The 12,307-nt window shown below is 42.5% G+C and overlaps 1 pseudogene; it reads right to left on the bottom strand.

Annotated features, from left to right (window-relative positions):
* LOC147095593 (zinc-binding protein A33-like) overlaps positions 1–11,274 on the bottom strand; it is a 30,080-nt pseudogene extending 18,806 nt beyond the window's left edge.
* Between the last annotated feature and the right edge of the window lie 1,033 nt (positions 11,275–12,307).

Here is a 12,307-nt window from a genome sequence, read left to right as displayed (position 1 = left end):
GGTAACCTTGAGAAAAGAGATACTCTCTTGCTGCTCGATGTCTGCACAAAGGTTCAGTATGTTCTCCTCAAGTGTCATCAGTTCCTCTTCAATTCTTTCCAAGTTTTTCTCCATTGGTTGCAGATCTTCCTCCTTTATCTCTTCAGCTTGTCGATTAAATGTTTCTCTTTGTCTTCAAGATATCGAAGGATTTTGGCAAATTGTGCGGAGATGTCTTGCTCCAGGGATCCTGTGAGTTGCTAAGATGGTGAGAGAGATCATTTAAGCAGCGGGTTGTTAAAGGGTGGCAGTGTTTAAAGATAACAGCAGTAATACTAACACCCAGTTCTGAAAGCTTCCCCTCCTGCTGCCGTTTTAATTCACTTTACTTTTCTTTTCCTCCTCCATGGAATCCAAGGCCGATTTCAGCTGGTCCTAAAAATGGAATCAGATCTCACCACAACCCATTGCAATGTCTGCTGTTTATTCCCAAACTGTGGGGACAGCTATTCAGGCTTTTAACCAGACACTAGTCTTTATGTAGTGTCTTAAATTACTTATGTGGATCACACAGACCACTGAAAACTGCTAGAGAAACATGTTCCTGTGGGAATTCCAATATTTAAAATGACCAAACTTACTGCCGGGACTCTGAACAGCCACTTAGTGACACTTTAGTAGGACTTCCAATGTCAATCTAAACAGTGGCCTGGCACGGCTTCATGTTAAAGCCCCACATGGTGCTGGTTATCTTATTCCCGGCAATTCATTCAAAATGCTTTCTGAAAAAATGTTTAGCTGCAATATTCCCCTCAGTAACTGAAATTTCTCATTTCCAAAAATAGGTTTAAAACAAATTTAAAAAAAACATGGTTCACAATAACATAATTACATGTATCCATTGATTTTCTTTTTTTAAACTTTAAATGCATTCATTAAAGTTTTTATTTGAAGGCCTCAGCCTCTCCCAAAAGCCTGTGCTTAGAGTTGATATTTTTGAATGGAGCTTTGAGTCTGTTCGCTGAATGCAGATCGTGCGGTCTGCGCAAGCGCAGTGAACCCAATTTCACAGCGAGCATCAATCAGTTAGGTCAATGGGTGGAATATCTTCCAAATGAATTGAAGAACAGCAAGAGGAGAAATTTCAGAAGTTTTATTAAGGTTTGCACAGAGCGGGATTAAACCAATTGGACTAGAACAGTGTGTTTTATTTGGGAATTTGGAAAGAGTGGGAACTCGGAGAAGAGTGGGAAGGAGTTGCTGCTTTTTGCCTACACTACTTGTATTGCTATGTGATGCAGGTAGATAGTTAATTTCAGTACAGTTAACAATCTAGATCAAGTAAGTAGTCAAGAAACTACACTGTAAACTAAGTTATCTAACTACAAATTTAATTAAATAAAACAAGGTCATATAGGGATGGCAGTGCAAGTGGAGTACCGCAACTGCAGCATGTGGGAGGTTGTGGAGAGCATTGTGATCCCGGACAACCAGGTTTGCAGCAAGTGCCTGCATCTTGAGGCACTTCAGCTCAGAGTTTTTGAGCAGGAGTCTGAGGTGCAGACATTGCGGGGCATTAGGGATGGGGAGAGTTACCTGGACACTTTGATCCAGTCACATACCATATGTTAGGTACTGGTACAGGTCTGGTTAGTGGTCAGGGACAGAAGGGTGTGACTGCAAATCAGGCAGGTCAGGTGACCCCAGGTGCAATGCTGGAGGAGCCTCAGCATTTGCCCTTGTCCAATAAGTATGAGGTTCTTGCTGCCTGTGTGGATGAGGGAATAGCCTGCAGGATAGATGAGCAAGCTCACCATGGCACCACGGTGCAGGAGGCCATTCAAGTGGGGGGACAAGTGGGGGGAGTGAAAGGGAATGTAGCTGTGGTAGGGGACAGTATAGACAGGAGGATAGATACTGTTCTCTGCAGCCGTGACTGAGAGTTCCGGAGGTTGTGTTGCTTGCCCAGTGCCCTCGTGGCTGGAGAAGAACTTGGAGTGGGAGGGCGAGGATCCAGTTGTCGTGGTCCACGTAGGAACCAACGACATAGGTAGAACTAGGAATGAGGTTCTGCTGAGGGAGTTTGAGGAGCTAGGATCCAAATTAAAAAGCAGTACCTCAAAGGTAATAATCTCTGGATTGTTACCTGAGCCAAGCGCAAATTGGCATAGGGACAAACAGATCAGAGGTTTAAATGCGTGGCTCAAAGTGTGGTGTGAGAGGAAGGGGTTTCAGTTGGTGGGGCACTGGCACCAGTACTGGGGAAAGAGGGAGCTGTTCCATTGGGACAGGCTACAGTTAAACCGGTCTGGGGCATGTGTCCTGGCGAACTGAATAACAAGGGCAGTAGACTAGGGCTTTAAACTAATGAAGTGGGGGAGGGGTGCTGGGAGGATTCAGGAAAGAGTAAATGTAAAAGCAGCGAGAGAAATGGCAAGGCTCTAGAGCAGAGTAGAATTTTGGGTAAAAATAAGTAGAGTTGGTCAGGAAGGGACAGAGAGAGTAACAAAGGTAATACGGCATCAGTGACTAAGGTGGCATCAGGGAAAAATAGAAATAAGTCAAAGCTAAAGGCACTATATCTGAATATGCTAAGCATTTGCAACAAAATAGATGAATTAATAGCGCAGATAGAAATTAACAGGTTTGATCTAATTGGCATAACGGAGACATTGGTATAAAATGGCCAAGGTAGGGAATTAAATAGTCCAGGACACTTCAGCTTTAGAACAGATAGGCAAAATGGAAAAGGAGGAGGGGTAGCCCTGATAATGAAGGATGGGATAAAGAAGCAGAGAGAAAGGATTTTAGCTCTGACAATCAAGAAGAAGAATCAGTTTGGCTGGAGCTAAGCAAATGCAAGGGGCAGAAAACATTGAGAGGAGTTGCTTAATGCCCCCCAAACATTAGTTGTAATGTAGGGCAGAGTATAAATCAGCAGTTCAAGATGGCGGCTCACCACCACCTCTTCAAGGGCAATTAGGGATGGGCAATAAATGCTGGCTTTGCCAGCAATGCCCAGATCCCATGAATGAATTAACAAAATGGAAATTGGAGGCTCATATAACAAATGTAATACAGTTATCATGGGGGTCTTTAATCTACATATAGACTGGGCAAACCAAATTTGCAGTAATAGTGTGGAGGATGAATTCATGGTATGTATGCAAAATAGCTTTCTAGATCAGTATTTTGAGGTACCAACTAGGGAACAGGCTATTTTAGATCTAGTATTGTGCAATGAGAAAGTGTTAATTAATAAACTTCTACTAAAGGTGTCTTCAGAGAAGAGTGAACATAATATGATAGAATTTTATATTGAGTTTGAAAGTGACTTTGTTAAATTAGAAACTAGCATCTTATATCTAAGCAAGGCAAACTACGTAGGTATGAGGGGCGAGGTGGCTACGGTTGATCGGGAAAGTACATTAAAATGTATGATGATAGACAAACAATGGCTAGCATTTAAAGAATGAATACATAAATTACAACAAATATACATTCCTTTAAGGCACAAAAGCCCCACAGGAAAAGTGGTCCAACCATGGCTAACAAGAGAAGTTAAAGATAGTATTAGATGAATGGAAGAAGTTATAATGTTGCCAAAAAAAGTAATAAGCCTGACGATTTGGAGGATTTTAGAATTCAGCAAAGGAGGACCAAGAAATTGATAAAGAAATGGAAAATAGAAGGTAAAGGTTAGCAAAAATAAATGTGGGTCCCTTAAAGGCTGAAACAGGAGAAATTCTAATGGGGAATAAGGAAATGGCTGGAAATCAAACATATACTTTGTGTCTGTTTTCACAGAAGAAGATGCAAAAAACTTCCCAGAAATAGTGGCGAACCAAGGCTCTGGCGAGAATGAGGAATTGAAAGAAATTAGTATTGGTAAAAAAATAGTCCTGGAGAAATTTTTGGGAGTGAAAGCCAATAAATCCCTGGACCTGATGGCCTACATCCTACGGTTTTGAAAGAGGTGCCTATAGAGATAGTGGATGCATTGGTTGTCATTTTCCAAGATTCCATAGATTCTGGAACGGTTTCCATGGATTGGCATGTAGCAAATGTAACCCCACTATTTAAGAAAGGCGGGAGAGAGAAAAGAGGAAACTACAGTCCAGCTAGCCTGACATCAGTAGTAGGGAAAATGCTAGAATTTATGATTAATGAAATGGTTACAGGGCACTTAGAAAAGAATAATATGATTAAGCAGAGTCAACACGGATTTATGAAAGGAAAATCATGATTGACAAATCTGTTGGCGTTTTTTGAGGTTGTAACTAGCAGAATTGATAAGGGGGAACCAGTAGATGTGGTGTATTTAGATTTTCAGAAGGCATTCGATAAGCTGCCTCACAGGAGGTTATCAAACAAAATTAGGGCTCATGGGATTGGGCGTAATATACTAGCATTGTTTGAGAATTGGTTAACAGACAGAAAACCGAGAGTAGGAATAAATGGGTCATTTTGGATTGACAGGCTGTAACGGGTGCAGTACCATAAGGATCAGTGCTTGGGCCTCAGCTATTCACAATCTACATCAATGAATTGGATGAGGGGACCAAATGTAATATATCCAAGTCTGCCGATGATACATAACTGGGTGGGAATGTAAGTTGTGAGGAGAAAGCAAGGAGGCTTCAAGGGGAGATAGACAGGCTAAGTGAGTGGGCAAGACCATGGCAAATGGAATATAATGTGGAGAACTGTGAAGTTATCCACTTTGGTAGGAAAAATAGAAAAGCAGAGTATTTTTTAAATGGTGAGAGATTTGGAAATGTTGTTGTTTAGAGGGACTTGGGTGTCCTTGTACACAAATCACTGAAAGTTAACATGCAGGTGCAGCAAGCAATTAGGAAAGCATGTGGTATGTTGGCCTTTATTACAAAAGGATTTGAGTATGAGTCTTACTGCAATTATATAGGGCCCTGGTGAGAGCACACCTGGAGTATGGTGTACAGTTTTGGTCTCCTTACCTAAGGATGGAAATACTTGCCATAGAGGGAGTGCAACGAATGTGTTCCAGACTGGTTCCTGGGATGGGGGGATTGCCCTATGAGGAGAGATTGAGTAGACTAGGCCTATATTCTCTAGTGTTTAGAAGAATGAAAAGTGTTCTCATTGAAACATCCAACATTCTTACAGGGCTTGGCATAGTAGATGCTGGGAGGATGTTTCCTCCGGCTGGGAATTCTAGAACCAGGGGTTACATTCTCAGAATAAGGGGTCGTCCATTTAGAACTGAGATGTGGAGAAATTTATTCACTCAGAGGGTGGTGAATCTTTGGAATTCTCTACCCCAGAGGACTGTGGAGGCTCAGTCGTTGTGTATATTCAAAAGAGAGATAGATAGATTATTGCTATTAAGGGAATCAAGGGATATGGGGATAGTGCAGGAAAGTGGAGATGAGGTAGAAGATCAGCCATGATCTTATTGAGTGGCGGAGCAGGCTCGAAGGGCCAAATGGCCTCCTGCTCCTATTTCTTATGTTCTTATGAAGTTTATATTGAGTAATTTTGTAAACAACGAATGTGCGTGTGTAAAGGCGAGAGTGTGAGCTACAGATCGAATCCCTGAGATTCCTGAGGCTGGGAGGAAAATGTTTGGCTCCCATAGGGTGAGACGACACTGGGAATACCGGAAATGGTGTGAACACCTGCCAGCAATATGATTCCCACATAGTTATATATAACAAATTTTGTAATGTAACTGGTTCCCTTCAGTTATTTAATCTAAATATTGTAATTAAACCGATTCCCTATTGTTATTTAATATAAATATTGTAATGAATCTCTTGCCCTGTAGTTATTTTATTTAAATATTGTAATGAAACTGATTCCCCTCTCTCCACTCCCTCTATCCCACGCTCCACACCACAGCCTCCAGGGTGATTGTTGAGGAACAGCCCCTCCCGTGTCCCCTTACCTTATACCGTCTCACTGCATCCTGGACCGGCAGCATCCTGTGGTTTGAATGTGCGGGGGAATCTACACAACTGGCACAGATCAGAGTCTCATCCTCCTCACAGAACAGCATCAGATTCTTCTTATGTTCATTAATAACTACACATTCTTATTATGAACACAGCTAGCTTCTAGCTAGTCATTTACTCAGTACACGTTCTCTAGGTACAGTATCTGTAGAGATGCAGCATGTGTGCTCCTGTTTGCAGGCTGCCATCTTGGCTGTTGCCTTGTGGGTAGCCTAGTGCCTCATGGGCAATGTAGTCTTAATATCTATCCAGCTGGGTAGTGTAGTCTTATATACTTACAGTTTTATACAGCTCTACACAGCTCTACGGCTCCACCTAGTGTCCACTATAGAATGACATGTTATTGATCATTACATCCCCCTTTCTTTGAGGTTTAACAAAATCAGTATCAATCAACTTTCAAGAAAACAATAAAGATAATATCAGTAACACTTTTGTTAGTGCTCTATAAACATAAACATTTTCAGAACAGTCAACACATTTTCAAAGCATTACATTGTACTCAAAGATTAAGTCTATCAGGCTTTTTTACTTCACATGTGGATCTTCTCAACACGGGTAAGTCTGATGTGTCTTCATGAGATTGTTCTGGCGGTGAATGACAAGATGCAGTTGCGGCATTTTCATCAATCTGGTCTTGAATAATCTCTTGTGTTTTTAGGAGGGAACGGCGGTTCCTCCTGAGAATCTGTCCTTCCTCAGTTCTAACAGTGTATGACTTTGGTCCTACTTCCTAAGAACTGTAGCTTTCCTGTTCCATGCATCTGGATCACCAATCCTGACAACATCATCCCTTGTCAATGGTTTTAGAGTTTTGGATGACATGTCATAGTATGATTTCTGTTTCAGCTTTAACAGTTGAAGTGTCTGTTTCAGTTCCTCACTTTGCTGTTCTTTTGCACAGCAGGGTATCGTGGTGCGCAACTTGTGACCCATTAGTAGTTCAGCAGGTGAAGAACCACAGTCTAAATGTGAGGCTCGGTAGCTCAGCAGGGCGAGATAAGGATCAGACTTGCTTTCTGTCGCTTTCTTCAGTAGCTGCTTGAGAACTTGAACACCTTTCTCTGCCTTACCATTTGACTGAGCATACAAAGGACTGGATGTGATGTGCTGAAAGTCATAATGTGCTGCAAACTGTTGCCACTCCTTACAGTTGAAGCACGGACGGTTGTCGCTAACGGCAATCCTGGGAATTCCATGTCTGGCGTAGATGGATTTCACATGCATTATGACACTGCTTGCTGTGGTGCTTGAGAGCAGCGCCATCTCAGGATAGTTAAAGTAGTAGTCAATCACTATTAGATAGTCTTTGCCATTTAAATGAAAAAGGTCCATACCAACCTTTTGCCATGGTGCTGTTGGTATGTCAGCTCCTATCATTGGTTCCTTTGCTTGTTTGTTTTGGTGTTTCTGACATGTCTCACATTTGCCTATCATGCTCTCAATGTCCTTATTTATGCCAGGCCAATAAACAGTGTCTCTTGTCCTCCTTTTGCATTTTTGAATTCCGAGGTGTCCCTCATGAATCCTTTTGAGCATGTCTTGACATAAAGCCTGTGGAATGACTATTCTGTTCTCTTTTAGTAATAGTCCACTTGCGACACTCAATTCTGACCTTATGTGAAAATATTTTGGACAGGAACCTTTTGGCCAACCATGATGAATGTTCTCTATTACTGTTTGTAATACTGTATCTTTTACTGTTTCTTCTGCTATATGCTTTGATATTGTGTCTGACACGGGCAGCGCAGCAGTGACCATACTCACATGAACATCCACGTCTTCTTCAATAGAGCTCACATAACTCATTGTGGGTGCTCGGGATAGTGCATCTGCTAACACTATGTATTTGCCTGGTGTGTAGATCAGTTCAAAGTCATATCTTTTCAGCTTCATCATGAGTCGTTGAATCCTTGGAGACATCTCATTCAGGTTCTTTTTTAGGATGGCAACCAGAGGGCTGTGGTCTGTCTCAACTGTGAAGGTGGGAAGTCCATATATGTAGCCATGAAACTTTTCAAGTCCAACTACCAAGCCTAGACATTCCTTTTCAATCTGGGCGTATCGACACTCAGTATCAGTCATAAACCTGGAGGCATAGGCAAAAGGCTTCCAATCTTCACCCTCTGCTTGTAGCAAGACCGCACCTAGGCCATCTTTTGATGCATCTGTTGACACTTTGATTCTTTTTGTTGGGTCAAAGAAGGTGAGTACAGGTGTGCTTGTCAGCACTGTTTTGAGGTATATCCACTCTTGTTCATGTCTTTCTGTCCATGCGAACTCATTTGTTTTATGTAGCAGGTCTCGCAGACAGGCTGTCTTGGCTGACAAGTTAGGAATGAACTTTCCAATGAAGTTTATCATCCCCATGATGTGTAGCACTCCTTTTTTTCAGTGGGTCGGGGCATTTTGAGTATGGCGCTTACTTTTTCCATATCTGGCTCTATTCCTTTACCAGATGGATTATCTCCTAGGAAAGTGACTTCCTGGGCGCTAAACTGACACTTGGATTTGTTGAGCTTCAGTCCATTCCAGCGTATGCTCTGTAGCACTTTAGTCAGTCTCTCATTGTGTTCTTTCACTGTGGAGCCCCAGATGATGATGTCATCAACATAGACCCGAACTCCTTCCAGACCTTCAATTATGTGTTCCATTGCTCTATGAAAGATTTCAGATGCAGATATTATCCCGAAAGGCGTTCTGAGGAAACAATGCCTGCCAAATGGTGTGTTGAAGGTACAGTATTTGGTGCTCTCTTCATCCAGTTTTATTTGCCAAAATCCTTGTGAGGCATCGAGCTTTGTAAAATACCTGGCACCTGACATTTCACTGGTGATTTCTTCTCGCTTGGGAATCTGGTAGTGTTCACGTTTTATGTTTGCATTTAAGTCCTATGGATCCATACATATTCTTAGATCATTGTTCTTTTTCTTTACACATACCATGGAGTTAACCCAGTCTGTTGGCTCTTCGACTTTCTTGATGACTCGTAGTGTGGTCATTCTGTCCAGTTCATTCTTGAGCCGGTCACGCAGAGGTGCTTGAACTCTTCGTGGAGCATGTACCATTGGCTGAGCATTCAGCTTTAGCTGGATCTTGTAAGTGAATGGTAGAACTCCAAATCCTTTGAACACATCCTGGAAATTATTCACTGCAGAATCCACCGAGTCATCTGGTCTGCTTATGGCAAGGTTTATACGGTAGACTCTCTTGACCAGTTCTAAGTCCTCACAAGTTTTGTCACCCAGCAGTGAATCAAGCCTTTCAGCCACAACAGAAAACATGAGATGATGCACTTTGTCTTTGACTGTCACTTTAAGTCTGCACACACCTAAGCTATCTATTTTTTGTCCATTATAGTCCTTCAGTAGTACTGACTTTTTCTGTATTTTGGGCTTTTCTTTCATATTGTTAATGTCACTCATACTGATTAAGTTTGCTTTTGCCCCAGTGTCTAGTTTCAAGGTAACTAATGCTCCATTTACCTGCAGTGGGATCATCCATTTGCCCTCTTTTACTGCATTAACTTTATGTTCAGCATTGTCCATTTCTGAGGGCTGCACATTTTCTGTATCCTTTTTGATATTGTCACATGGCACCATTCCTACATAAAATGTCTCACTAAAATCAGTGTCCTCAATTACATTAACTCGTTGCCCTTTCATAGTTTTTACTTTTGAAAAGCATTGTTTGGCAAAGTGATTCTTTCCATTACACTTTGTGCACATTTTCCAAACGCTGGGCATTGTCTTAACTGGTGTTTGTAACCACAGCGTTTACAATTAAAAATGTCATCCTCTGATTGCTTTTCATTTCTGTTCTGCCCACGTTTCATCCCCTTGTAGGACACAGCACCGACAGCAGCATTTTCACTCATTACAATCGCATCATTATTGATTTCAGTGAAAGTCTTCGCGTGCTTTCGAGCTAGCTCGCTGGCTTGGAATATTTTCACTGCATTTTCAAAATTTAGTTCAGTTTCTCTCAACAGATGTTCCCTGACTTTTTTGTCATGAATACCAAACACAATCTGGTCACGAATCATGGATGATTTCTGCTCAGAGAAATTACATGTCTGTGCTTTCAGTTTCAGGTCAATTATAAAGCTATCAAAAGTCTCATTTTGTTGCTGTGTCCGAGAACGGAAGATATATCTTTCATAGGTCTCATTCTTTTTGGGAGGGCAATGTGCATCAAATTTTTTTAGCACATCTTCTAATTTTCCTCTCTTCTCCTCTGGATTGAATACAAATGTATTAAATACCTCTATCGCCTGTGGGCCTGCAACCGTAAGCAGCAATGCTATCTTCCTTGCATCTGGCTTCGTATCGAATCCGATGGCTGCAATGTAGAGTTCGAATTGTTGTTTAAAAGTCTGCCAATTGTAGTCGATTTTTTCTGTGAGATTCAAACACTCTGGTGGCTTCAAATTCTCCATGTCGCTTTTCACAATTTTCAGCATATCTTCACCACCCTGGTACCATCTTATGTTCATTAATAACTAGACATTCTTATTATGAACACAGCTAGCATCTAGCTAGTCATTTATTAAGTACATGTTCTCTAGGTACATTATCTGTAGAGATGCAGCATGTGTGCTCCTGTGTGCAGGCTGCCATCTTGACTGTTGCCTTGTGGGTAGCCTAGTGCCTCATGGGCAATGTAGTCTTAATATCTATAAAGCTGGGAAGTGTAGTCTTATATACATACAGCTATATACAGCTCTACACAGCTCTACGGCTCCACCTAGTATCCACTACAGAATGACACGTTATTGATCATTACACTTCTCACCGTGTTCCTTACAGTGAGACCGCTTATTCTCCATGTCCCGGTTCAGCTTCTCCTCGTGTTCCTCACAGTGAGACCGCTCCTTCTCCATGTCCCAGTTCAGCTTCTCCTCATGTTCCTCACAGTGAAACCGCCCCTTTTCCGTGTCCCGGTTCAGCTTCTCCTCATGTTCCTCACAGTGAGACCGGCCCTTCTCCGTGTCCCGTTTCAGCGTCTCGCCGTGTTCCTCACAGTGAGACCGACCCATCTCCTGCTTCAGGTTCAGCTCCAGCTGCCGCGCTTTCTTGGAGAGATTGGCCAACACCCTATTACTGGTGTAGCTTCTCCCGGGAAGAACCACCCGACATTCTGGGCAGGACACGGACTGCTCCTGGTTTTCCCAACACTTCTGGATACAGGATTTACAGAAGTTGTGCTCACAGTCCAGTCGCACTGGCTCCACAAACAGAGACAGGCTGACGGAGCAGGTTAAATCCTCGGTCAGGGTGAAGACCTGTTTACTGACGGCCATCTCAGTTGCTGCTCCTTATTCGGTCGCTCACTTTACTTTCAGTTTCATGTCCCTCAGTTTATTGTGAACTGACTTCACAATATGTCCTCTTAAAGGGACACTGTCATCAGGCAAAATTGTCTGGCAAATCTTTATTTCTTTGAATGTCAAACATATAAAACACAAAGGCACCAACATTCTTGGGCCTGGGGGCGTGGATTGAGGATGAAAGTCTGGGTGAGGGCTGGAATTGGGCTGTGAACCCTTCCATGGTGATGTCCCTCAAAAACTAGCGGAATGTCATCGCCAGCCCTCCCCTGCCAGAAATCCCTCCAGTTCCACCTTTACTGCGGCCCGGAGAAAGTACACCTGCAGGAAGCGGGCGAACATCCTGGAGAGTTGTATGATGGACATCCTGGAGAGTTAAGGGTTAATAATCAAACTTCCTTGTATCTTGGAACAGCCGGCGTTCCAAGATAGACAGATACAAGCCTGGCTTATCTTGTGCTTTTAGTGTCTGTGTATTATCTACGAGAATTGCTTGTCCAAGGAAATAAGCGACGGGAACATCATTAACCATGAGTGATTAATGTATAACTTTAGTGGCTAGTGTAATAAACATAGGCAGAGTGTTCATTAACCCTCCCCTCCCCTGTGCTGTATATGAAAAAATCTGCTCCATATACGCCATCACCAAATGTCTTGTGCTTATTCAAAGCGTGTCATTGGGAACCATAGAAGGAAGGCGGTTGACTCACAGTTGATCATTATCAGAAACGGGTGTATATTTTTAAAAATCATTCGCGGGTTTTGAGCAAAACTGGCAAGGCTGCCATTTATTGCCCATTCACGGAAGATGACTGACTTACAACAGCCGACCAACACCAGTTCCTACATTGGCGACCCCGTCTTTGCGAACGTATTCGCAAAGGAAGCGCAGCCTGGAGGTGATTCCGTTTTTCATGGACGAAACGCAGCCGGCCCCCAATTTTTGTGAACATTTTTCACAAAAGAAGCACGCCATGGAAGCATCAGCCATTTCACTGTCGCTACC

The sequence above is a fragment of the Somniosus microcephalus genome, unplaced genomic scaffold (assembly GCF_052327205.1).
Source record: "Somniosus microcephalus isolate GS21.2 unplaced genomic scaffold, FLI_Smic_1.0 unresolved_chr1, whole genome shotgun sequence".
Taxonomy (NCBI): domain Eukaryota; kingdom Metazoa; phylum Chordata; class Chondrichthyes; order Squaliformes; family Somniosidae; genus Somniosus; species Somniosus microcephalus.
Note: the sequence above shows the minus strand (reverse complement) of the source record. Positions and strands in the feature narration are given on the sequence as shown.